The sequence below is a fragment of the Podarcis cretensis genome (genome assembly GCF_951804945.1).
Source record: "Podarcis cretensis genome assembly, chromosome: 3".
NCBI lineage: Eukaryota > Metazoa > Chordata > Lepidosauria > Squamata > Lacertidae > Podarcis > Podarcis cretensis.
The window spans coordinates 68,594,600-68,620,871 of NC_137172.1; the positions used below are offsets into that span (position 1 = coordinate 68,594,600).

A 26,272-nucleotide genomic window follows, 5' to 3' on the forward strand; every position below is an offset into this window, starting at 1 on the left:
GAATATAAAATTAAAATGCTATTTATTTATAGGTGTGTGTGTGTGTGTGTGTGTGTACATACACACACTGAGTCACAAGCAAACCTCAGAGACTTCTTGTCCCTGTAAGGAAAAGAAAAAGGCTGGCAATTATTATTGCAGCTCAAATTATATAAAATGCTATGGAGGAAGGAGGTTGGACTTTAAGACCTACTAATAGCCTACTTTATTAGTGCACAGTCACTTTTGCTTAATCTGTATTGACTGATGTACTGAAAAGACACATTCTTAAAACTACTATATTTTTAAAAAGCACTGTCAGTTATGATAACATATCCAGCAAGACACATGTGGTCAGCATTTCAGTGATGCCTTAAATTTCAGTTACTTTTGTAATATCAGTAAGCTTCATGCAAAAGGTCACTTTCCTGGCAGAAGCACCAGAAAACATATAGCCTGGTTCAAGGTTGTCTATGGTATGCCAAGCCTCACTCCTCTTGGGGAACTGTGCCATTTCCCCCGCACGTGGTCTCCCTAAGTTACCGATACCTCCACCTTCCTTCAGTCGACTGTATACAGTAGATGGACTTCACCTCCTCTCAATAGACTGCATACAGTACCATAGGCTTTCCCTGCCTTGCAATATATTCTGCCTCAAGTATGTGGTTTAAAATGTCCTCAGTCTAATAGTGAGCTGGGGTGATGAAGCGTCCTGAAATTGCCATTGCCCATGAATCTGAATCAGAATCTACCTCCACACAAAATTCTAAATGTATAAATGTGGAATTCTCTGTTATTTGCCTGCTGGTTGCAATCACTTGTGAGCACAGTGCCCTCCAGTCTTCAGGCTTATCTCCAAAACTGTGAGCAACAGAAATAAATTTAACTTTTATTTTTTGAGAGAGTTAAAAAGAAGTTTGAAACTACCATTTTCTAGAATAAGTATCTTGGTAGCTCTTTTTGGACTACAGGATAAATGTAGCCCACCTCTGTTGGTAGGTGAAGACTTTCTTGTTTCACAGACTTTTGTGAACTGACTGTACGGTTTAATAGATTATAGACAGAATTAATAGATTATAGACAGAATTAATGATTGGGGTTTTCCACTTATGTTTTAGTTGTTCTTATTTTTATGAGAAATCGGCTCTGGATCCATTCCAGCCCAGCTTCCGTGCTGGTCATGGGACCGAGACGGCTCTGGTCGCTCTAACAGATGATCTCCGCAGGCAGCTGGATCGAGGCGGGTGAGGGCTGCTGATTCTTCTAGACCTGTCAGCAGCCTTCAACATGGTCGATCACGAACTCCTGGACCACCGCCTTGCCGACGTGGGGATCCAGGGCACAGTCCTTCAGTGGCTGCACTTGTTTCTCTCTGGTCGGGGACAGAGGGTGGCGCTTGGGGGGGAATTGTCATCGCGCCACTCCTTGGTGTGTGGAGTGCCTCAGGGTGCGATACTCTCCCCGATGCTTTTTAACATCTTTATGCGCCCCCTCGCCCAGCTTGTCCGGAGTTTTGGGCTGGGTTGCCATCAGTATGCCGATGACACCCAACTCTATCTGTTGATGGATGGCCATCCTGACTCGGCCCCAGACACACTGACCAGATGTCTGGAAGCTGTGGCTGGATGGTTACGTGGGAGCCAGTTGAAGTTAAATCCTTCAAAGACAGAGGTCCTCTGGCTGGGACGGGACGATATGGGGTTGAGGGGGCAACTCCCATCTCTTGCGGGGGTGCAATTAGTGCCAGCATGGTCCGTTAAGAGTTTGGGTGTAATCTTCGATACCTCCCTCTCTATGGAGGCGCAGACTGGATTATTGTAACTCGCTCTACGTGGGGCTGCCCTTGAGACTGACCCAGAAACTACAGCGGGTGCAGAATGCCGCGGCGAGACTCCTTATGGGGTCTTCGCTGCGAGATCACATTCATCCGGTACTATACCAGCTGCACTGGCTCCCGGTGGAGTACAGGATCAGGTTTAAGGTGCTGGTTTAACCTTTAAAGCCCTATACGGCCTAGGACCCTCGTACCTATGGGACCGCCTCTCCTGGTATGTCCCACAGAGGAACTTACGGTCTGCAAATAAAAACATCCTGAAGGTCCCAGGCCACAGAGAGGTTAGGCTGGCCTCAACTAGAGCCAGGGCTTTCTCGGCTGCGGATCCAATCTGGTGGAACGCTCTGTCACAAGAAACTAGGGCCCTGCGGGACCTGACATCTTTCCGCAGGGCCTGCAAGACAGAGTTGTTCCACCAGGCCTTTGGCCAGGGCACAGCCTGACTCCCTCCTCTGGCAATCTGCACAGAATTTTGCTTAACGGTTGCCATCAATTTGATTTTAATTAATTTTTATAATGAAATGTTTTTAGAATGTTGGATTATTTGATTGTTGTTAGCCGCCCTGAGCCCAGCTTCGGCTGGGGAGGGCGGGATATAAATAAATATTATTATTATTATTATTATTATTATTATTATTATTAGTAAGCTGCCTTGAGTTCCTGTCAGGGAAAAGGCATGGTATAAATATTTAATGATAATTATATAGGAATAATAATAATAATGGGACGCAGGTGGCGCTGTGGGTTAAAGCCTCAGCGCCTAGGGCTTGCCGATCGAAAGGTCGGCGGTTCGAATCCCTGCGGCGGGGTGCGCTCCCGCTGCTCGGTCCCAGCGCCTGCCAGCCTAGCAGTTCGAAAGCACCTCCGGGTGCAAGTAGATAAATAGGGACCGCTTACCAGCGGGAAGGTAAACGGCGTTTCCGTGTGCGGCTCTGGCTCTGGCTCTGGCCAGAGCAGCGATGTCACGCTGGCCACGTGACCCGGAAGTGTCTCCGGACAGCGCTGGCCCCTGGCCTCTTAAGTGAGATGGGCGCACAACCCCAGAGTCTGTCAAGACTGGCCCGTACGGGCAGGGGTACCTTTACCTTTACCTTAATAATAATAATAATAATAATAATAATAAACAACTTCTGTATTGCAGTGATCATTCTTTTCAGAGCTAGTACAGAAAAGGACTTAAACTCTGGCATGCAAAACCTTAAGATGAGCAGAGCTGGATACGCAACTCTTGTATCCTGATTTGGCCCTCGCATTTTTTTTACCTATTCATGTTCTTTTACTTTTATTGCATTTTCAGTGTATCATCAGTTGCCTTGAGTGCTATGGGCACAAAGGCCAGATATACATTGGAATAACAACTTATTAAATAATCAACTCAATAGCATACATTATATGCATAGCATTATATGCATAGCATTATATTGCTTGAACTGCAAGGGTGGAAATGAAAACAAAAGGAAAGTTGATGTGCTACTATATAGATTCAGTAGGTTGTCAATTAATTTTATGGAAAAAAATAATCTCCCTGCACAGAGTATGTCCCACTGTCATTAAAAAAGCTGAAATTCCCTTGATTACAATTTTCATTAGTTAAGTTTGACAAAGAATCTTCCATTATAACCAGAGACCATGTTTGTGTTTTGTGATTCTTACTATTATGATCCCAAATAGATCCATTTGTAAGAGATGAAGTAGAGGTATAATATTGGATATAGCGGGGTGTGTGTGTATTCTTCAAGAGCAATATAAAAGTGAGTGAATATGGATGTAACAATTATATTAACAGCCAGCAGAATTCACTGTGGTTCCTTGTAATGAGAGGGCAAGTATATCTGAAATTCTTTTGTAATAAGACAGCTACATTCTTGTATAGAATGTCCTAGGAGATTGAAGTGTTCTCCTACTGGTATCAGGAATCACAAGACGGAGAAACCAGTAGCTGTCTTATTACAAAAGAATTTCAGAAATGGACTGGAAAGAGAAGCTTGCAACTTATTACCAAACTTAAAACCATGGAGAGACCTGGTCTGAATAGAGACATTGGATTCTTATCTCACTATACATGATAAAGCTATTTTTAGCCATCTCACCCCTTGCTTTTTCCTGTAAGACCAATTGCAGTCGGTCAACAGGTTTACCACACCTGTCAGGCAATCACCCATTCCCACCACCCTTCTGAATAAATACCCCTCCCCACCCTCTCACTATATATATAAGAGTCTGGTGACTTCTGTTTCAGTGTATCTGAAGAAGCGTGCATGCACACGAAAGCTCATACAAATAACTAACTTAGTTGGTCTCTAAGGTGCTACTGGAAGGATTTATTTATTTATTTTTCTATTTTATTTTATTTTGTTTTGATTATTTCTCTATATTCTCTGCATCATTAATGTTCTGCAAATTTAATGCAAGTCCAACTGCAGTCATATAACTATAATACTGACACAGGTGAGTACCTTCCTGAAGGGACATGCTTCAGAGTTGTTCCACTAAGCAATAAGAAATCACAACTGGCCACCGGAGAATGGGTTTCAGGACTGTCACTTAAGGAATTTCTCAAATCTACAGCAGTACTATCAATCATAAAACCACGGGAACAAATAGCAACAAACAAGGTCAGTGCCTGAAGCCGCATTTATTATTTCTTCAGGATAAGGGTCCAGATGTATGTGGAGTGGATGCTGAGTGACGGGAAAGCAGTGAGGAGTGAAAGGAATGGATGAGTGAAGTAGCCCGTATAGCATTGAATTACTTACCTTTACAATGGAACAACACTTAGAATGGGCTACAGATTCTAGCAATTTCAACTGAAAATCAAAGCATTTGAACAAAATATTTCTACTTCTAGGCAATGTATAAAGTTTATATAGAATACTCTCTCTTAGAACTGATATTTTTGCTCCAGGATGATTAATGTCAATTTGTTTATTTAAAATATTCAAATACTGTACTACCCATTCACACAGAATATCTGCTTGGTGTTGATATACCTCCGTGTACAGCATGGGGAGAAGAGTTTTTAATAACTTGATTCTGTTAATGTCCTTGACCTGGGGTGAGGAACATTTGGCCCTCCAGATGTTTCTGTTGAACTAAAAATCCACATCTGGGTGGCCAATGCTTCCTCACTTCTGCTCTTAGGGATGAACAAATCTGTCATTTTTTATTTCTCTGAGATTCCCATGTTTCCAACCCATGACCCTGAAATTAAGAGTCCCATGCTCTACCAACTGAGCAATGTTAGTATAAACATGGCTTCATAGGTATTTTCAAGACATGTATTTTCAATTATCCCCCCCCCCACTCTCTCTCTCTCTCTCTCACACACACACACCATTCAAGAAACTCCACTTAAGAACAGGGACACAAATAGAATAGCTTATTAATTCACGTCAAGATACTTCAGTGCTCGGTTAATTCATAAAACATTGTTAAAGGCACAGACCTATCTTAAACCTATGAAATTAACTATAAGATATTACTGCTGATTTGCTTTTAATTTCTTCTCAACTCTCTATTTTCTACCACCATTCTGAATCCTTTAAACTTGAGACAGGGAGGGAAAGGGTGAGTAGTACCTGAAAACAAAATGTATGCTTAGAATCATAGAATTGTAGAGCTGGAAGGGACCCATAGGGTCATCTAGTCCAACCCCCTACAATGCAGGAATCTCAACTAAAGCATCTATGACAGATGGCCATCCAACCTCTGCTTGAAAACCATCCAACGAAGGAGAGTCTACCACCTCTTGAGGGAGACTGTTCCACTGTCCAACAGCTCTTACTGTCAGAAAGGTCTTCCTAATGTTTAGTTGGAATCTCCTTTCTTGTAACTTGAAGCCATTGGTTCAGGTCCTACCCTCTGGAACAGGAGAAAACAAGCTTGTTTCATCTTCTTTGTGACAGCCCTTGAGATATTTGAAGATGACAATCATATCTCCCTCTCAGAATCCTCTTTTCCAACTCCCTCAACCGTTCCTCATAAGACTTAGTTTCCAGAACTGTGATCATCTTTGTTGCCCTCCTTTGCACACATTTCAGCTTGTGAATATCCTTCTTAAATTGTGGTGCTCAGAATTGGGCACAGTACTTTAGGTGTGCAAGGTACTGTTCAAGGAAAGTACTGTTACTTCCCTTGATCGGGACACTATACTTTTGTTGATGCAGCCTAGATTAGCATTAGCATTTTTGCTGCTGCACCACACTGTTAACTCGTGTTAAGCTTGTGGTCTACTAAGACCCCAAGATCCTTTTCACATTTACTATTCGCAATACAGATGTCTCCCCCTTGTATCTGTGTAGAATCTTACATTTTCCCCTACTGGAATTCATTTTGTTAATTTTGGCCCAATTCCTCAATCTGTTAAGGTCATCCTGAATCACGATTCTGCCTTCAGCGGCATTGGTTACCTTTCTGGTTTGGTGTCATCTGCAAATTTAATCAGCACCCCCTCAATATATTCATCAAAGTCACTTATGAAGATGTTGAACAACAACAGGCCCAGGCAGAACCCTGCAGCATCCACTTACCACTTTTTTCTAGGATGGTGACGAACCATTAGTGAGTACCCTTTGGGTTTGGTCAGCCAAACAAATACAAATCCACCTAACAGTTACCTTATCCTGTCCACATTTTACCAGCTTCTGCACAAAAATATGATGGTGAAATCAAGATACACTATGTCCACAGCATTCCCCTGATCCAACAAGCATGTAACTCTAACAAAAAAAGAAATGTGATTCATCTGGCATTTCTTGCTTTTGAGAAAACCATGCTGGGTCTTGGTAATCACAGCATCCTTTTCTAAGTGGTCACAGTTTGACTGCTTAATTATCTGTTCTACAACCATAAAATGGAGATGGATGAGATAGCAGACAATGTTCGAAACTCCCATTGTTCTAGGCACATTTTGCAACTGAGAATTTCATTAGCACGAGCAGTTTGAGTTCTGGGTGCAGTACTGTGCCTAAGATTTCACATTAAAACTGCAGAGTGGAAGGAAAGGAGGACCTTTTTCTGCCACTTCCAGCTACTCTCTGAAGACTGGAGAAAAGACCATTTTAAGAATATTAGGTGGTTGGGAAGGACTAGATCATGTGAAACATGAACATAGTGTTTTAGCTGCAGTTAGTTCATTTTCAGCTTTGTATTCGTGTTATTAAAAAAAGCGTGCCTAGGCATTCCATAACCTAGGTTTAAGGTGCCATTTAGCTCCTAGCTTTCATATCTCTGTTTCTAACACTGATAGCTGAACAATAAAGATAAGAATGAGTGTTCAAGTACTTGATTTGATGAACACAGGAGAAGATTGAAATACATGAAAATAACCATTTGTTCTGCAAGCAAAAAATTATTTTGAAGGGTAAATATCTGCTATAAGCAAAAAATAAATCTACAAAATCCTAAGTCAAAAGCTAAATGGTGAACATTAAATTGTTTTAATATATTATTGTAGTATTCTAATACTTTTCAAACTTAACTCATTTTGAATACAAGTAATTTTATTTCTTAAGTGCTTCAAAGTTATGTTACCTTGATTTTTCACCCTTAAAGGGATTAGAGCCTTCACACAGAAACAAATTTCGAAGACCCAAATACTGGCAAACTAGCCTGACAGTTTTGAGGAAAAATGCAAGTACAGCAGTAGTACCACACAACTGCATTTCCTTGCTCTTTCAATGTTTAAAGAGAACAGGAGCAAAGCAGTGAGCAAAATAAGAGCATACACATTTGAGAAGATCTAGCTAGTTTCAATGATTTGCTCCAAGGGAAGAATTTTAATCTTTAGGGCAGCAGTATATCCTGTACTGATCTTTTAAGCAGAATTAAATGTGTTCCAGGGCTCACCAGGTTTGGTTCTGGAGCCAGGTTCAAGACCTGTTCAATATATTTGATATAGTAATACAGAAGGGGAGACATAGTATCATAAAAAGAAAGGTTATAGGACACATCATACTGCTTCCAGGGAGAATTTACTGCCAGGGCTGTTACGTTTAGAAATCAAGCGCTGTTTCTCAAACAATGATAAATATAATTGAAATCCTTATATTTTGTAACTGTACATTTTCAGGACTACCTAATAAACAAAACTAATAAACCCTACTCTTATAGAGGAGGCACACACAAACATCAAGTAATTTTGATTTTTTTAAAATAGCACTAATGATCACTTATGTCACCAACAAGTAGGAGTCAATTAGCTTTGTGGAATTACATGCCACACAATAATCATAGCAGCATAACTATCAACACTCCATTATTTTCAGGTAGAATATATTGTGGTCTGGAAAAGAAATATGGGGTTGTTATCCAATGACAATACCTGGTTGTACTGGAATTTCTTAATTTTTAAAGCCTCCTGGGCTTTTTACAATGGGACTAGCAACCTAAACCTACTAATGGTTTTAACTGTGGTTTTCACTATCGTAGCTATGCCCATCGTTTAGCTTTCTCATATCTTCCAGATAACCCTTCACCACTATTAACAAATTATTGCGCCTCGTCTTAGCCTACTTGAACAGCCCTATCTCAGTTGTACCTGCCCACACCTTTGTTTTTGGCAATGGCTCCTGAAAACAGAGTTTTCTTTTTCGTGAATGTAAGACAGGGAACAGACCAAGACATTGGCCCAAATCAGGGCTTTCTAGTTTATAAAACTTAGCAGCTGAACACGTTAAAATATAAAGATTAAAAAATAGGAAATTGGTTAAAAAAAGAAATGTAACACATCCTCTGATAGCAAGCTCTGTGCATGAAGGGAGACAGAATTGCAGCCAAAGCCAGGCCACAGACAGTCAAGGTGAAGGTATCAGACAGTACACCAAAGTTTGTAGAAATACAAGAAAAAAATATTTGACAGAGGACCCTAAGGGACCAACCTCCCTTTCCACAAGTTAACAACCCAATGAGCTACAGAACACTAAGTCTGCAATCTTAAATCGACTTACCTAGGAGTAAGCCCATTGAGGTCAATGAGACTTACTTCTGAGTACACATGTATGGGATTGCACTGTCACTGTGGAATAGAAAAGGTGGAGAATGGAACAGAATGTAGTCTAAGATATATCATAGCTGGAAGGCTTGAATCCTGAATAGCAACATATTTCTTGCTAGTGCCACTCCCCTCCCATAAATTATTATTTTTATTAGTATACCATCCTTCATAAAAAGGGTTTAACAAGTGCTGTTTGGCCCCTGTTACATTAAAAAAAAACCCTGTGAATAGTGTCTTGAGTTTTCAGAGAAGATAGATATTGTCTTGATCTCCAGAGCAAAAGCTACATAGGCCTCGGAGGTCAATAAAACAAATACATATATATAATAGCCCTATCTTGAGATAACTGTTCTTATTACAGTTGAGTTAATTACGGTAGCTACTTTTCTCAGTTTTCATTATATCCCAGACCAGAATGGGTGATACTTGACTTCAGAGTTCGCCAGAGGTCTGCAGCCTAATTAGCTCAGCATATATTTCCTTCCTACCTGCAGACAATTGGCTTAATTTAATGGTTTTGTTCTTTTTTCCTTGCTCAGCCTAATTGGATGAGTTCTTGCTGCTCAACTTACTGTCAGAACTGGGAATAACTGTTCTATTTGCACTTTATTGATAACGGTCTTCACCAACATGGTACAGTCCTGCAAAATGCGTGGTGTGTGTGTGTGTGTAATAATTTATTATTTATATCCCACCCATCTGGCTGGGTTTCCCCAGCCATTCTGGGCAGCTCCCAAGAGAATATTAAAAACATGATAAAACATCAAAGATTAAAAACCTTCCCAAACATAATTTAGATGTATTCAGTTGTATTGTTTTATTGCTTATATGTTTGCTGCCCTGACCTGACTATCTCCAGGTACAGCAGTTGTCTGCAAGGAATTCCCACAAGACAGGTTTGATCTTGGCAGCCTTCATGTCACATTTGCAGGCATCTTTGTAATGCGGAGTTGGTCTGCCAACGGGCCTGGTGCCTGAAGCCAGATCCCCGTAGAACACATCCTTGGGGATGTTGTCATATTCCATTCTGTGGACGTGACCATGTCAGCACAGATGACATTGAACTGGAGTGTGAACATACGCTCTCCCAACCCACATTCCCCGCATCTGTTCTGCCACTCAAAATCTTCTTGACACAACCCATGTGGAAAGTGTTGAGGCGTTGCTCAGGGTAGTTGTAGGTTGCCCACAACACTCTCCCATAAAGCAGCATGCTCAACCCACAAGCCAATACAAGCACCCTGATTAAGGAATTCTTTCCCATATCAAATAAGGTTGACATTGTGATCTGTTTTTTGGCAGAAACTTCCAGAACTTGAGAAATTTGCCCTGCCGGACTTAAGACTTTATTATGAATCGGCAGCTTTTTGCTGGTTGAAACAATGGCTGCTTCTTGAGAATACAGACATTTTGGATTTGGAAGGATTTGATAATAGATTTGGTTGGCACGCATACATATGGTATGACAAGGTAAAAGTACATAAGGGTTTTAAAAACCATATTGTTAGAAAAGCATTATATAATGTTTGGATGTGGTATAAAGATTTGTTAGAAAGTAAAACTCCCAGGTGGCTGTCACCAATGGAAGCCAAAGAGGTGAAAAAACTTAATATGGAGCCTAATTGGCCAAAATATTGTGAAATTTTAGAACAAGATGGTGAAAAAGTTAAATTACAGAGTTATGAGAAACTAAAGCCTAAAGTACGAGACTGGTTACACTATCATCAGATATATGAGGCATTTAAACAGGACAGGAAAATAGGCTTCCAGAAGGAGAGGTCTAAATTAGAAACAGAATTGTTAGAACCCAATACTAAAAATTTGTCAAGAATGTATAATTTGCTGCTTAAATGGAATACACAGGATGAAACGGTGAAATCAGCTATGATTAAATGGGCACAAGACATTGGTCATGGTATTATGTTTGCGGACTGGGAGCAGTTATGGACCACCGGTATTAAATTCACGGCATGTAATGCCTTAAAAGAAAACTTAATGAAAATGATTTACAGGTGGTACATGACCCCAGTCAAGCTTGCAAAAATATATCATTTGCCCAATAATAATTGCTAGAAGTGTAATGAGACTGAAGGTACTTTCTACCACCTTTGGTGGACCTGCCCGAGGATTAAAGCCTTTTGGGAAATGATCTATAATGAAATTAAGAAAGTCCTAAAGTGGACTTTTCCTAAGAAACCTGAGGCTTTTCTTCTGGGTATGGTGGGCCAATTGGTGCCAAGGAAGGATAGGACGTTTTTTATGTATGCTACTACAGCAGCAAGAATTCTCCTCGCAAAGTATTGGAAGACACGAGAACTACCTACTCTGGAAGAATGGCAGACGAAGGTGATTGAATATATGGGACTGGCAGAGATGACCGGCAGAATTCGTGACCAGGGGAAAGAGACAGTGGAAGAAGATTGGAAGAAATTCAAGATATATCTTAAAAATTATTGCAAAATTGAGGAGTGTTAGATGACAGGGAATAAGAAATAGAGAATTGCAGCTGTAACTAATAAGCTAAAGAAAAAAGGAATATAATGAAAGTGAATTAAATAATTAATTATTGGAGAATTGCTAAAAAAAAAATGTTAAAAATAAGGATGCAGTAAAAGGGAGGTATGGGGAAGTCGCAGAAACAAGGGGTATGAAAACAGGATTATGAAATTATACATGTTTTATATGTTTTTGTTTGTGTATGTGAATGTGTTGTTTGTTTTTAGTTGTGTTGGAAAACCAATAAAAATTATTTTTTTTTTTTTTAAAAAAAGAGAAATTATTGCTGCTGATTTGCTGTTATGAAGCTTTCCTGATTTTCCTGATGTTTATTTTTAGGTTATTTTATGTTTGCATTTTAAGAATTTATCCATGTTGGGATGCATGTTTGGTAAAGAAAAGCAGGCTATAAATATTTTAAATAAACAAAGTAAAAGAAACACGACAACCATTTTTCTGTGGAATAATGCCCATTTTCACCTAGGGAAATCTCTTTTGTATAAATTATAGAGAGGCATGGGTAAATAAAGGTTTATAGAACATGAACTGTATTCACAAATTGCTTCATTAATTCAATTTAGTTTCTAAAAGCATACTGTATCAGTGCAATGCAATCACTAAATAAATATCAGGAAACTAAGGTTGACAATCAATTAAAACATTTTAGTTGATTAATCATCTGCCTTTTATCCAGTTACTCAATTCATTTTAAATAATGGTGCACATCACCTAAAATCTCAATATATAAGGGTGTTCACACAAAATAAAATGAGGTAGAAGGAAACAGCTAAAATATTGTCTTTTTCATTCCTGACTACAGTAACACAGTGTAAAAAACACACAGAAGAAAATGTCTATTCTCATCCCCATTGATATATGTTTCCAGATTTATTTATAGTCCTATATTTGTCTACTCAGAAGTAAGCTCCATTGAGCTGAACGGACCTTACCCCCAGAAAGATTTGTGTAGGATTCCAGACTTTAGTTAACTAATTAAATTGGTTGAATGTTAGAATCTGACTACTTATGCTGAAGTTGATTCACTATCACCCTTAATTTGCCACACATCTGCCCAAACAGTGCTCATCTTCATAAATAAATCCCATTTTAATTTCTCAATGTATGTATTCTGGGGATGTAATTTGTACACGTTATGAACTTCCAAGTACTTCCCTCCAGTTTATTGCATTTGTTCAAGTGTCCAGTGCAATCACAGTCTCATCTGTCAGTTATGGTGTAGTAGTGTACCCTTCCCTCTTGCATACAAATTTACCCTACACCATTCTTCTTCAAAGATAGTCACCATAGTTCAGAGTTATAATTCAGCAACATTAAGGGTATCCTATTTCTAACTCTAATGGTAAATGCTGGTTCTTACCTAGCCATGGTTAACAATAACAGTGTTTGGGAGACTGGGGGTACTGATTTGGACTAGGCCATAATGTGTCAATCGCAATTGCTCCCACAGTTTACCCTCTTTCATAAACAATATGTCCTGAACCCCTGGCCTACCTGGCAGCAAGTCAGTATGCCAAGTCCCCCGTCCAGGGTCAGTCCACATGTCCAAACTGAAGCACAATTCCACAGAGATCCTGAAGCAGCCAAGCTAGGCTCCTTCAACATGAGCAGACTCAGCACCTGAGCTCTGCTGTCCTTTTTACTATGCCTGCTGATTGCAGCATCTGGGCTTGATGAGGCATGTGACCCTCACCTGCTCCAAACCTACTCCAGCTGAAGAATCCCATGCTCCTCCCAGAGCTAGCAAGCCTCACCTGGTCAGCTAGTGAAGCAGGCTATGGGCTCTTGCCTGCCTCTGCCTCCTGGAGCACCCCACTCACTGCTCCCTACACCTCAGAGCGTGTTCGTGGAGAGAGGGACCCCACTGACTCTGGTGATGGGTCCTGCTGCTCTGTTTCCTGTGCACTGACCTCCATCCCCTCATCATCCTGTGTCACTCTGTAAGTACTTCCTACACCTCTCCTTCCTCATCCCCAGCTTGTCCCAGTGTGTTCCTGTCCTGGCTTCAACCCTCACTGGGATCCTCCTCCTCCTCCTCCCCATAGGCTTGCCAGTTCATGACACAATTGATGTATAGTTTAACTCTAATGCTTGGGTACCTAATGTGTCCTTGTTCAGAATCATTTTATGCACCAACCACAGAAAGGAGGACACTTCTAGGTTTGTTGCTTATACCAAAATAGGGAGATTCTTCACTGAAAAGCTATTTTACAAATCTGCAAAGCTCAAGACGAACAGCAGTACCTTCAATGAATGTGCTACATTTTTCTTTTTCTCAGAAATTAGCAGCTGCCATGAATAGAACCAGAAGATGTAGATGCCATTAGGTAGGCTGCAAGTTAAGTGAAGTGTCTGTAGTTCCTAAATTACACCTCCAACAAAAGATACCTAATTTCCTTTAACTGCTTTTCACTGCAATGATCCTTATTAAGAGTTATTATTATTATACTAACATTTTTTTGGCCTGATTTTAAAATCTGCCTTGCAACAGTACACCTTCAATATCAGTTAACTTAGAACTGCAGTTCTTCACAATACAAAAGCATGTATTATTTATCTTTAAAAGAGCAGTTCACAAGGGGGGGGGGGAGAAAAGAGACAGAGCAGTTCACAAAGGAGGGAGAGGGAGAGAGATTTTGCTGTAACAAAAGCCACACATTCATTTGGTTTTTAGGTGCAGGGCTTCAGCTAAAGGACAACACCAAACCCAGATTCACCAACAGGTAGTCATACATTTTAAGGTCCACTGTGTCTAGTTGGGCTTACTCCCTAGTAAGAACATTTAGGATTGTAGCAATAGCTTCATCAGTGATAATTTAATTTTTATGCTTTTTTCTCCATAGTAACAGATTTCACACAGCCAATTTTTTTTTTTAACAAATCATTACCTGAGCATGTGTATTGTTTCAAGGCTGTTTGGTGTCCTTCCTTTTGTTTTCTCCTACCATGTTCTTATTCTTTGCCCTCACTGACTTTGGGCTAATTTGCTCACCTTGTTGCAGCAACCCATATGATTTTCTTTACTATGGGCACCCATGCTGTTATAGTATCTGATGCACAGAAACAGCAACAAAAACCATGTGTGTTGCTACTCCCTATCAGATTAAAAAGAGATGAAGAAGCAAAAATGTGCAGAAAAAATAATGCTTTTTTATTTTCAATAAGTAAGAAATCGGGGTGTGCTGTTTTGAGGCTGATGAAAACAAACAGAATGAGCTTAGAAGTTTTACTGATTAAAGTTATATATTTCAATTAAGGGCAATTTTGTCTCTATCTTTCTCAGGGTACAACATATCTTAGAAACACAAATCCTTTTCTAATTCCAGATGGGTAGGTAGCCATCCTATTGCGCTGTAAAAACAAATCTTGTGGTACCTTAGACTAACACATATAGTATGGCATATATTTTCATGGATTATAGTTGACTTCACCAGATGCATGAAGCATTATCCTGAGTTGAAAGTAGGAATAAAAGAGAAATTTAGAAAGGAGGATAGAACTTTTTTTATGTATGCCACAACAGCAGCAAGAATACTCATTGCAAAGTATTGGAAAACACAAGATCTACCCACCCGGGAAGAATGGCAGATGAAGGTGATGGAATACATGGAACTGGCTGAGATGACTGGCAGAATCCGGGACCAAGGAGAAGAGTCAGTGGAAGAAAATATTGTAAAATTAAGGATTGTTAGAAACATGTTGGAAAAAGAAAATTATGTGGTTTTGGCAGAAATGACATAAAGGATTAAGTAAAAATGAATTGGTGAAAGAGAGAACGTAAAATTAGAGTATATTAAGACAAATTATTAAGATAAAAACAAGGTTGGAAGGATTTGCTGAAATAACAATTTGAATTAGAATACAAAAATGGGAGGAGGTCAAGGAAATAAGCAAAGGAAAGAAAGCTATGTAAAGGTTCGATTTGTTCTTTTTTAATTGATTGTATTTTTTCTGTCTTTTTATTTTTATTTTTTCTCTTTTTTCTTTTTGTAACCTTTAAAATTTGAATAAATATTATTTAAAAAAAAAATAAAAGAGAAATTTATTCAGGACGCTTTTCACAGTGGACCAACCCAATTTAGCATATCAACCTCACTTGCAGAGCAAATGCCAGTTGGATTATGCCCTTCTCCAGATTTTTCTATTTCACTACCAACAAGTGTGCACATAACTATGCATTTTAAGTAAGAACTGCATTAAAAATGCATACCTCAGATGAAAATGCATTGAAAAGCACTGAAATACATAATAAGTTGAATGTTAGGAAGAGACTGTGTACAAAATACGTACAAAATATGTACGTTTCCGAGCACAATTCAAAGTGTTGGTGATGACCTTTAAAGCCCTAAATGGCCTTGGTCCAGTATATCTGAAGGAGTGTCTTCAGCCCCATCGTTCTACCTGGACACTGAGGTCCAGCGCCGAGGGCCTTTTGGTGGTTCCCTCACTGCGAGTAGCCAAGTTACAGGGGACCAGGCAGAGGGCCTTCTCGGTAGTGCCGCCTACCGGTAGTGGCGCCTGCCCTGTGGAATGCCTTCCCACCAGATGTCAACGAGAACAACAACTACCAGAATTTTAGAAGACATTTGAAGGCAGCCCTGTTTAGGGAACCTTTTAATGTTTGATGCATTACTGCATTTTAATATTTTGTTGGAAGCCGCCCAGAGTGGCTGGGGAAGCCCAGCCAGATGGGCGGGGTATAAATAAATTATTATTATTATTATTATTATTATTATTATTATTATTATTATTAATTATTATTATTAATTTACATGCAGATTTTGTGTGTGTTATTTTGAAAACTTCAGAAAAACCAAGCATGCACGCACACAGCTACACACCAGAATGGATCTATGACTGAGCACCAGTGAAAATTACACTGAATTTTAAGTTGCTCTGTCCATGTAGTTGCAGGTGCACACACACATATACAAACACAAACACGGTTTCAGGAGGAGCGGATTGTAACAACGAGGTCAGAGGGAAAAGAAGAAAGAGACTGCAATAATTAGGTAATTAATGGCTCTTGTTTGTGTCTATTAATTTACATGAGAACAGTTGTCCTCACTGTTCCTTTTCAGGCCTGATTCATATAGCTAGTGTACTGTATGTATGCAGTTGCAACCCATCTTAATGTGGATTATGGTGAAATGAAAAACAAACAATGGCTGTGTACTCACTCATCTGTACACACACAACCCTCCTAGGTCTGAATGCACCCTGAGAAAAGTTAATCTTGTCTTCCATGCCAGATGCCCTCAGAAGATCAAAGCTGGGAGAAATGGGTGATAGCTAGCCTTTCTTGTTTGTTTCTAACACCTGGAAATCAAAGCTTGGAAATCAGTAGATAAACAATCCACTTTTCTGTGTTGTGCAACATTCTGAGTCTCACCCAGAGTTTGAGAATGCATATGAAATAATTCTAAGCAGAAAAAGTGACTTGTTTTGTAAAGTATCAGAAGCATTAAATAATATGTTAGGCTAGCAGGACAGTAGAAAATTGATTGTCTATAATGAAACCAGCAGAGCTTGGCAGCATTGTTTGCTTAAGTTCTCTTATTCTTTCCCTCTTTATCACTGCTCATTTGTTAAAGTATGTCAAGATCAGAGGTTAATATTGTTACTATTTCACTCCTTCAGAGGCAGTGGAGAAAATACTTATGTGAATCTAAAACTCTTCCCTGAACCTTTTAATAATCATCTCCTCCTCATCCAAGTTGTTTCGACTTCATTTTCTGTTTTGTCCTAAACCCTTTGGTCTAACATCACAATAATTATTTTTAAGCACATGAATGTGCTTTATCAGTCTTATCCCATTTGTTCTCAGCATATGAGATTTATCTTAGCATCTTAGACTCTGGATACCCAGTGAACTGAATTTTCAACCAACAATGTTCACTTTTCACAGTTATTTCATAAACAATTCAGTATTGCTTTTGTTAAGTTCTTAAATACTGGGGTATGTGTGTGTTTTCCCTGCCAGCTCTGCTCACCAGCCCTCTGCCATTTCTCCACATTAACCCTCTAGAGCTTCCCCTTCCCACTCCATAGAGCTACACCTTTCCAACCCTATTTTGGAAGCCACATTTCTCTTCTGTTCTGCAGCCCTGCTGTGCACCTGTTTTTGTGTTATCCCCACATCCATGCCTTCCCTCCCCCTCCTTTTCTGCAACCCCCCCTTACATACAGACCATCCCATGGCAACCGCCTGCATTTTCCTCCTTCCACACATTGCATCTAAACACCCATTTCACCTTTGGCTGAATAATGAAATCACCATCCCCTCCTATTCTGCAGCCTCTTTTCTACTCCTACTTTCAATCCCATTACTAATCCCTTCTACTCCCTTTTTGGCATCCACCTTTGGCATCCACCATTTTCCCTCCCTCCTCCTTTTTCTCAAATCCATCTTGCACACAGTGTGGTATCTGTTCCAAATTAGTATACTGAGTCTTCATGTTGAAGACAACCCGTGGTACCAGGGGTGAAATACACTGTGCGAAGTGCTATGGAATATTTGAGGACTCTACATCATTTCTTTTTCTTGCACAACACAGCTGAGGAATGGAAGAGAGAGAAGTTTGAGTCTATCAAAAATGGATCTCCTTCATTTATCTCAATGCACCCTCTTGCTCATCCAGAGCACTGCAAGTGCCCTTATTAACCCCATCCACTTCAATCTTCCCCTTCCTTCTCTTTTTCTTTACATTTGTCACCAAAGCTCTAAAGCTCCCTCCTCCTCTCCTATATATCCCTTCAGTCCTCCAAATGCTACCTTTACCCCTCTCAATTCCACCACCCCCTTCCCTAATTCATCCTTATCCTCTGTCCCCCTCTGTCATTGAAAGGCTAGGACTGCCAGACAGATCCTTCTTTTCCTTACCCAGCTCTTCCCTTGCTCTCCCAGTCATTTACTACAGACATGAACCCCTGCCTTTCACTGCTCCCTCCTCCCCCTTCTTGCTTTTAGAACCCCGGAAAACAGTAAATGAAAACAGTGCAATGATGGACTACTGCAAATATAATATAGAAAGATACAGCAGGGTTGCTCACTTTGTAGGCCCAGAAAAAGAGGCTGTTAACCTGTTCATCAATAAATACCCATCTGCATAGGAAAATGAAAGTACCTACAAGAATAAGATAAAGGAAGAAGTCTTAACTCCAACCTATAATAACTGGAGACAATGTTTAGCACTATAATTTCCCTTTACTACCGCTTCATGCTGCCAGAAGGACTCCTGGAGTGTTTTTCAAGGACAATAGACAAAATATACAATAAAAATCCTTCAGAATGAAGCAAATACACTAAAAGCATTTATCCACAAAATTCACACAACAACAAAAAATAACCACGCCATTCACGTAATGATGAACACATTGCTGAAAGTCAAATCATCATTCATGGGGAGTGAATTCTGCTTAGCTCAAACCCTTTCTTTTGGGAATACCGTATATAACAGATTTTGTATATGGCCCTATGCTTTTGCTGCATTGACCATGGATTGAAGCCTAGCTGTTACTGAGTTAGTAAGCTTGGGTCCTGATGTACCACTTCAGCCTGCAAATGAAAACTGAGATAAAGGAATGTTCCTTTGCAGAAATCTAGCATGTTAGGAAGAAGGCTTAGCAAGAATCCTTCTCCTTGAAATCTAATTTCCTATGTGTAGGGAGTTTGTATATGTGTGGGTGTTTTCCATACAGAGGAGAATCAGTTATCTGTGCAATCAGCTGGAGTCTGAAATTGTAGAGCTGAAATAGACGTTTACCATCTCAGTGACAGGTGAGCATCTGTGTTCTCGATTCTTGCTTACCATGACTGAATAGATAGGAGAGACTAGAGGAATTTAATACCCACCTTGAGTGAAGGAGTGATGTTGAAGGACGCAAAACGTCACCACCTATTGAAAAAGTATTTACTCAATGTGTGTTACATGGGCGATTTTGGCCCATTTTCAACATACAATTTTTGAAAAGCGTTGTTTCTGGAGAGTGTAGATGTTCTAAATTTAAGACTGAGACTTTACCACACTCTCTGTCCTCTAATTCTATATGGCCATGGACTAGGAAGGAAGCCATAGCATGTTGCATTTCTAACAAAGCTCTGAAAGGACAAATATATCTTCCTAGTATTTATATACCTGGTGGTGGGGGACACGTTTTTTGTTTCTTCTCAACTTTCAGAAATCCATACTCCATTTAGTTTTGTCCAAATGTAATTCTGAAGCTTCCCCAGATGGTTAATCTTTATAGCAATACTTTGATTGAAAAACTTCATTCATTGATGTAGGTCAATTACAACTTTCTCAGGGATCATATGAATGATATGGCTGCCAAGCAAGCTTGATGCAGCTCCTATCGATTCTTAGGCATCTTTTATTTCTTACAAATTATTGCTCTAGCCACCATGTTTCTTCTAAAGTCCTCTCTATTTCTATTCACAGAAGGAAACATTAAATATCTGATTTTTAATGTCTGATATTCTGCAATTCAGAATATTTGGAGAAGTCAATAAAGATGCAGATGTTATGTCAACAGCTTTTATCTTTCTCTCTCTCGCACACAAATCTATATGCTCATAGCAGGTTCCATGTTATAAGAGTAGATGTCATGTTATATTCTCAATAGACTCAGTCTAGGCAGCTTTCCTCAATATAGTGCCCTTGAAATGTTTTGGACTATAATTCTCACCAAACCCAGCTAGCACAACTTGATGGCATTAATGGGAAGAGAATGAAAGATATTTAAAACTATAAGAATATGCAAGAAATTGTCTGAAACCATGGCAAACTCCAGCTAGTCATTGACAGCAATACTGAGCTCTATGAACCAATTGTCTGAAATCGTTAATAAAGCCTAAACCTAATTCCTTTAAAAGTCCAAGCACTGGTTTCAGAAGACAATCATGTATTGGCCAAAATGTTTCTTTAAAGGTGTTTGGAGGGGAGACAAATTAGTCTATAAAACTGCACCTGCCACTGGAAGTCTGACTAGGTTTTGCAAACACAAGTGCCATCTTTTAAATAGCACAATTATATTCTAAACTCATTTTATATACTTTTTTTTTTAGAAAAGCGACATACATGGCAGGGGTTAGGATCATATTCCCTTGTAGAGAAGCTTCCACATGTTATATGCTGGTGGTGGCAGGAGATAGAAGGGAAAAGTGGATGGAACCTAGGGTAAAATATTGGTGAGGCAACAGATCAGACTCTTACCTTCTGTCCAAGTAAAAGAACATGAGGATGCATAAGAAGACTGGGAAGGGGTATGGACTGGAAGGAAGTGAAACAGCCTTCAGGAGAATCCTTAGAGATCAATAGAGAAGTATTTGGTTCTTGGTCTCAAGGTGCTAAACTCCTGATACAAGCCAATATAAAATCATTCTTGTATATATGGATGAAAAAGATTTCACACTGGCATATGTTGTATGACTATAGACTAACAGAAGGTAGTCTGTGGTAATTCAGTGGTAGTTCTAGTGCATCTCTGTGTTTTTGGACAAGAATGTTTATTTGACATTAAACAAAGCTATCTGAGGGTTATAAGAATATGCAGAGGAGTAAAAACATTTCTAAGCTCAGATGGCACTACAGTAATACCTCCGCGAACATCTGCCTTGTCTAGCATCCATTCCGACGAACGTCCACGGCAAACCCGGAAATACTGGAACAGGTTTGCCCCGTGTCCTTTTCAGCTAGCAGCCACAAAATGAGGTACGACTGTAATGGGATTGGGGTGTGTGTGGCTTAATAGGTTAAGTTACATACTCAATTTTTGTTGTGTGGCACAAGGCACACTGCTTCCCTTTTGGAACTTAAGAAGGAGCAAAAATTGAATTACTTCAAAATGATCCCATCTTTATAAGATTTATTTTTGAGTCTTTTCTTCAGCCATTTAGGTCCCTTAAACAGACTGCATTCTCAATATCTCCTTGAGTGAATTGATTGCCCACATCATTTACTACATGCATACATACATACATACATACATAATATTATTTGTATGCCGCATTTCCACAGTTCAAACCATGCTCAAGTTGGCTTACAACATGAAAATGTCAAAGTGTGGTTTGCCGTGCATTTCCTGACAATATAGCCCATATGGGATTTGGTTCCTAAGAAATTTCACATTGGGATTGAGCTGGACCTGATGTTGGTAGCTCAGAGGTATCCTTTGCCCCTTTTCAAATAAATCAAGTAGAGGACTTTCTTCAGGATCAAGGACGTTGAATAATAGACTGCTCTGCGACCTTTCTATACAAGAAAGTACAAGTACAGCAGTGTTTCACCTTTGCTAGCCAGTGGGGATGACAATATTAATAGCACCATTAGCCAGGACCTGCATACCAGTTGCCTCAAAAGAAGCTAATACTTACTGACATCATCATTCAAGGAGAACAAAGCAAACAGAAGAAAAATAAGGACAAAGGGAAGATCAATGAGAGTGCTCCCTTACTACCCAAGGAGACATGGAAAGAAAGAGGCCACCGCTCACTTCTGGAGACAGATTGATTCAAATGTGTTGCAAGACATCTGTGACTTAGATCCCAAAGGATAGATGCAATCATGGAGGAAGTACCTGTGTGACTATTCTGTGGGGGAACAGCTATAGAGCCCTAACTGTAAAGACACAAGTAGCAGAGATGTGACGGCTGCAGCATCTCTCCTGATTAATATGAAAGGAAAGGGCACTTCAAATCAAAAGTGAAAAATAAGGGCTGGGAGCATGGAGCCCTGCATTTTTCTTTCAGTCCAGGGTCTTTTGTCCCTTAGGGCTGTGGGCCAGGGAAGCTTACTATATACATTTTCCATTCCTACCCTAGACTTCTGATAAAAGGCTGTATAATTCTGAATTTTAAAAGTATGGATCCTTTCCTCTTCTAGCCTTGGCAATCAGCCTGGCTTTCACACCGGGTGTACTGAACCAGGTCAGTCCTCTCAACTGTGTGGCAACAGCTGAGAAACCCCAGATGTCACGATGGAAGCTTTGTGGAAAGGTCTCAGTTCACAATATCATACTTCCTCACTACATTTTGAGAGCCAGTGTGGTATAGTGGTTGGATCTGGGAGAAACCAGGGTTCAAATCCCCACTGAGCTATAAAGCTCACTCAGTGCCCCTGGCCAGTCATTGCCTCTTAGTCTAACCTACCTCAAAGGGTTGTTGTGGGATTTAAATGAGGGGAGGGAGAACCATGTGGAGAACCTTGAGCTTCTTGGAGTAGAAGGTGGGAAATAAATAAATTAAATAAATAACCCCAGGCACCATACTAATTGTGGTTTTTGTTTTTGTTTATTTTACTTTTTGCTCCTGCTATCTGAACCTGCTTTTAATTGTTGTCTTCCATAACTTTAATGTGAGAAGATCACTATGTCTCCAGCAGGACTGAAAGAGAGCTGTAGCCATAGCATTTGCTGTAACTCAACTGTGGGAGGAGGCAGTGGGGAGCTGGCTCATTGCCTTATATTCCCTTCTTCATTTGGCTTCAGCAAGTCAGATGCAGGCCAAGACTTGATTGGAAGAAAAGGACTGCTAAGTGACACCAGTGGAGTTGCCAGATGCTCCATTACCAAGAGAAGCATCCTATGCCAAATAGATATACCCCAGCTTAAGTAGATATATCCCCAACAATATATGGATTTGCAGAAAATAAACGCATGGGGGAGAGCAGTGTGGTGTTGTCATGGAATTCAAGGGGCTCCTGCTTGTTCTGGCACTCTGCAAAAGTGTTCAGCTAGCACGTGGCCAGCTCTAGACTCCACATGGTAACTTGATTCTCTACCTTAAGACTGATCAGTAATGTAGGGAGCATCACAGCAACCTTCCTGTTACTCCTTTAATCTTGTATCCCAACTGGGAGCTGGCCAGGATAGACCAGAAGTGGAGATGTGAGCCAGTAACACAGCAGGAGCCAAATGGCCACACAGAGCTAGGGGATACAAGAGTCACTGGCTGCACATCCTCTGCAGGTCCTGAGAATGAAAAGGTAGCATTTAGGGATATATAAACAAAGAGCGCAGGAAAGGAAAACGGAAGGGAAGGAGAAAGTTGAGGAAGAAGAGAATAGAGAGATAAGGAGAGATGTGGAGGAACAGCTGGCAACTATTGCCACAGGGCTACATTAGAAAGGAAGGAAAGAAGATCAGGGGACCAGGAAACATCCAATGGCAAGCTTAAGGGAGTTGAGAAGGAATTTTGTGAGGCAGGGAGCCTACCCTGTGTGACTGTAATCAGGACTATTTAGCTGAGGAAATAAAACGTAAAATAAACAGTATTAATGATGGCAAGAGCATCCAGGTTTCTGAGAGCAATGGGCTCACCAGGTGGTCTCTGAAAATAAGAGACACTGTGGGGTTCTGAAGATCCTTGGGACTTTAAGGGAGGACTGGAGCAATCTTGACATGCAATTTTTCATATTTAAGGAAAAGCTATATTCAAACAATTTTTAATTTTAGTTGTATTGTGTGCAACTATCATAGTTTGCTTGTTCTTTCAATCCCTTGTCATCTTGTGACATTTATATAAAAGACAGCTTGAAATGCTGAATGAAAATTCAATTTCTTTTGCACTCCCACAAGTTTTCCCATGAATTTTGACTGAATTTACTTTCTATTTCAGACATGAACAGTAGCAGCTGATTTGATCTTTTTATGGCTGCATTTTTCATTCGTGGCATAAGAGCACAGAAAGCTTTTCATGTATTATAAATCAAAATAAATAATAAATATGGGGAAAAATAATAACAGCTAATGAGGCACTTGCTGCTTTCCATGTTTTCATTTCAAAGGCATAGTGAAAGTATTAAGGATTAAACACACACACACATAGACTCACACAAAATGATTACCAGTACTCTTTTCACGACTATTGTGAAACGACATGCAATTATTGACGAGCTCCTTAAAGGTTCATATGGTGAAGCAGCAGGCTTAAAAATAAATACTTCAATGAGCTGAGAAGCGATACTGTATTTATATACTTACTGGTTAAATATTACTGATATTGTACATGCAGGTACTGAGCATCACTTCTCAAGCCATACTTAAATATGATTAACCCGAATAAGTTTTATGTGCATTGTGCTCACCATGACCAATACAAATATACAAAATGATCCTCACATGCAGCAGCTAGCATTTACTTTACTTTCTTGACTTTCTGACTCTCCATTCATGTACCATATATTTTGGAAAGCTGTTTGTTTGTTTCTTTGCATTTGGACACTCTTTAAAGTATCATAACCAAATCTGAATGACGGTTCCTGAGATCAAGGAGCATGTATTCATTTATGTATAGATAAAACTGGATGCCATTTTGAATAAAGATGGCGGATGGAAACTTTCAAAACTGCACTGGTTTAATTTTTCTTAGATTTCCCAAGCAAGGCCAGGTGCAAGACTGCTAGTTCCAAATAAAGGAAAGTCACTAGATTATGTTCTGGCTACCACAGTGCCTCCTGGAATGAGATGGGAAGATATGTCAAAGGAAGAGGAACCAGAGGTTGAGCAGTGACTTGGGAGAGGGTTCTGCCACATTGTTGCTGAACAACACAGAAGGGGAGGGGGAGCCACCTGAGAAAGTCACCACTCTGCCCCTTGAATGCAAGGTTCCCAGGGCAACCGAGGAGATGGTTGGTGAACTCTCAAGGTTTGCCAAGTAGAGGTGATGGGAGAGTCAAGAAGATAGGATTCTGGTCTTATCACCAAGGAGCCTCCAGCATCTGGGCTGATACCTTCACTGTGTGCTGACTTCTTGACTAATGTTTCTGGGTTTCCTTGAGTGGAAAGTCCAAGTATTGTGTTTGAGTGAGAGTCAGTATTCTATCAGGAATAGTTCATAAGTATTACTAACCCAAAGAATGTTATTAGAAGTTCAGTTTGCTGTTGTAGTCCTTGTGTTGTGCCAGGCCCAGTTTGTATCAGGGCTGGGATGGAAGAGACAGAGGCAATGGCAAGGCAGGGAAAGGACCAAGTGTAGCCAGCACAAGGAACTACAGGAGCAAGTCAGGGATGGACAGACTTCAGGTTTGCCATAATTAATCTAAAAGTGCACATTCTTTAGAGCCTAGGGATTGCTTTCAACATCAGAGTTAAACACTCCTTTCACACAAAATCCACTTCTGTTTTGCTTTCTTCATTTCAGCAGCCTAATTTAAGTGGAACAAGTTGTTTTGCTGCTATTTTTAAACAAATTGGGAGTCAGAAACCCTTGTTGATCTACTGCAAATCACCCAGAGACCTGTCCGTAGACTCCAAGCTGCTTTCTGCACATCCCTGCCCTTGTTGCTGATACTAATGAGCAAGGCTCACCTGAATACTTTTAATAGGTGACTGGCCTATAGGTGTTCCGGCATGTTACTGCTGGCCTAGGTTATCTCCTTTTACTTTCCCTCTTTAGCCATATCTAGAGACTGCCAATCAGTCTGACTCCCTGCTCCTGGCATCTCTCAGGTCCCAGATTCAGAATCTGTAGTAGACCACACATCTGGCAACCCAGCACTACAAACAGCAGCTCAGAAGAGTCCTTCAAAAAGTTTCACTAAATCAGTAGCTCAAAGGCTATATTCACTGTTTGTTTCTCTTAGAGCCGTAACAGTGGTGGTGTTTCAGATTATTTTCATGGGGTCATAAAATACAAGATTATGAGGAAATCTGTTCCTCCTAGGATCCCGATATCAAAATCTGACCTCAAATTATGGAAATGTTAGGAGGGTGGCTTTTGTGCATATCTCCCACCCCAAATTTATTCTTTTTATTGTTTGGATTTGCAAGACCTAACATTTCAAGCCTCGCCAGGATCAATAGACCTTGTGCTTCAGTTTAGTGTTCCCAGCAACTTGCCAACCAGAGTAATAGTTACAGTGAGTTCAAGCTGCCTATTGAAAAATGCCACTCTTGAAGGATTTACAATAATTCAGGGAAACCGTTTAACTGAAAATCAAAACTCTTGCTGG

At 40.1% G+C, this 26,272-nt stretch overlaps 1 protein-coding gene across 5 annotated transcripts in view; it reads right to left on the reverse strand.

Moving 5' to 3' along the window:
- The window catches only part of NKAIN2 (sodium/potassium transporting ATPase interacting 2), a gene marked incomplete at its 3' end in the record, with an annotated part of 446,279 nt that overhangs the window by 251,594 nt on the left and 168,413 nt on the right, over positions 1-26,272 (reverse strand). The gene's annotated exons all lie outside the window — the stretch shown is intronic.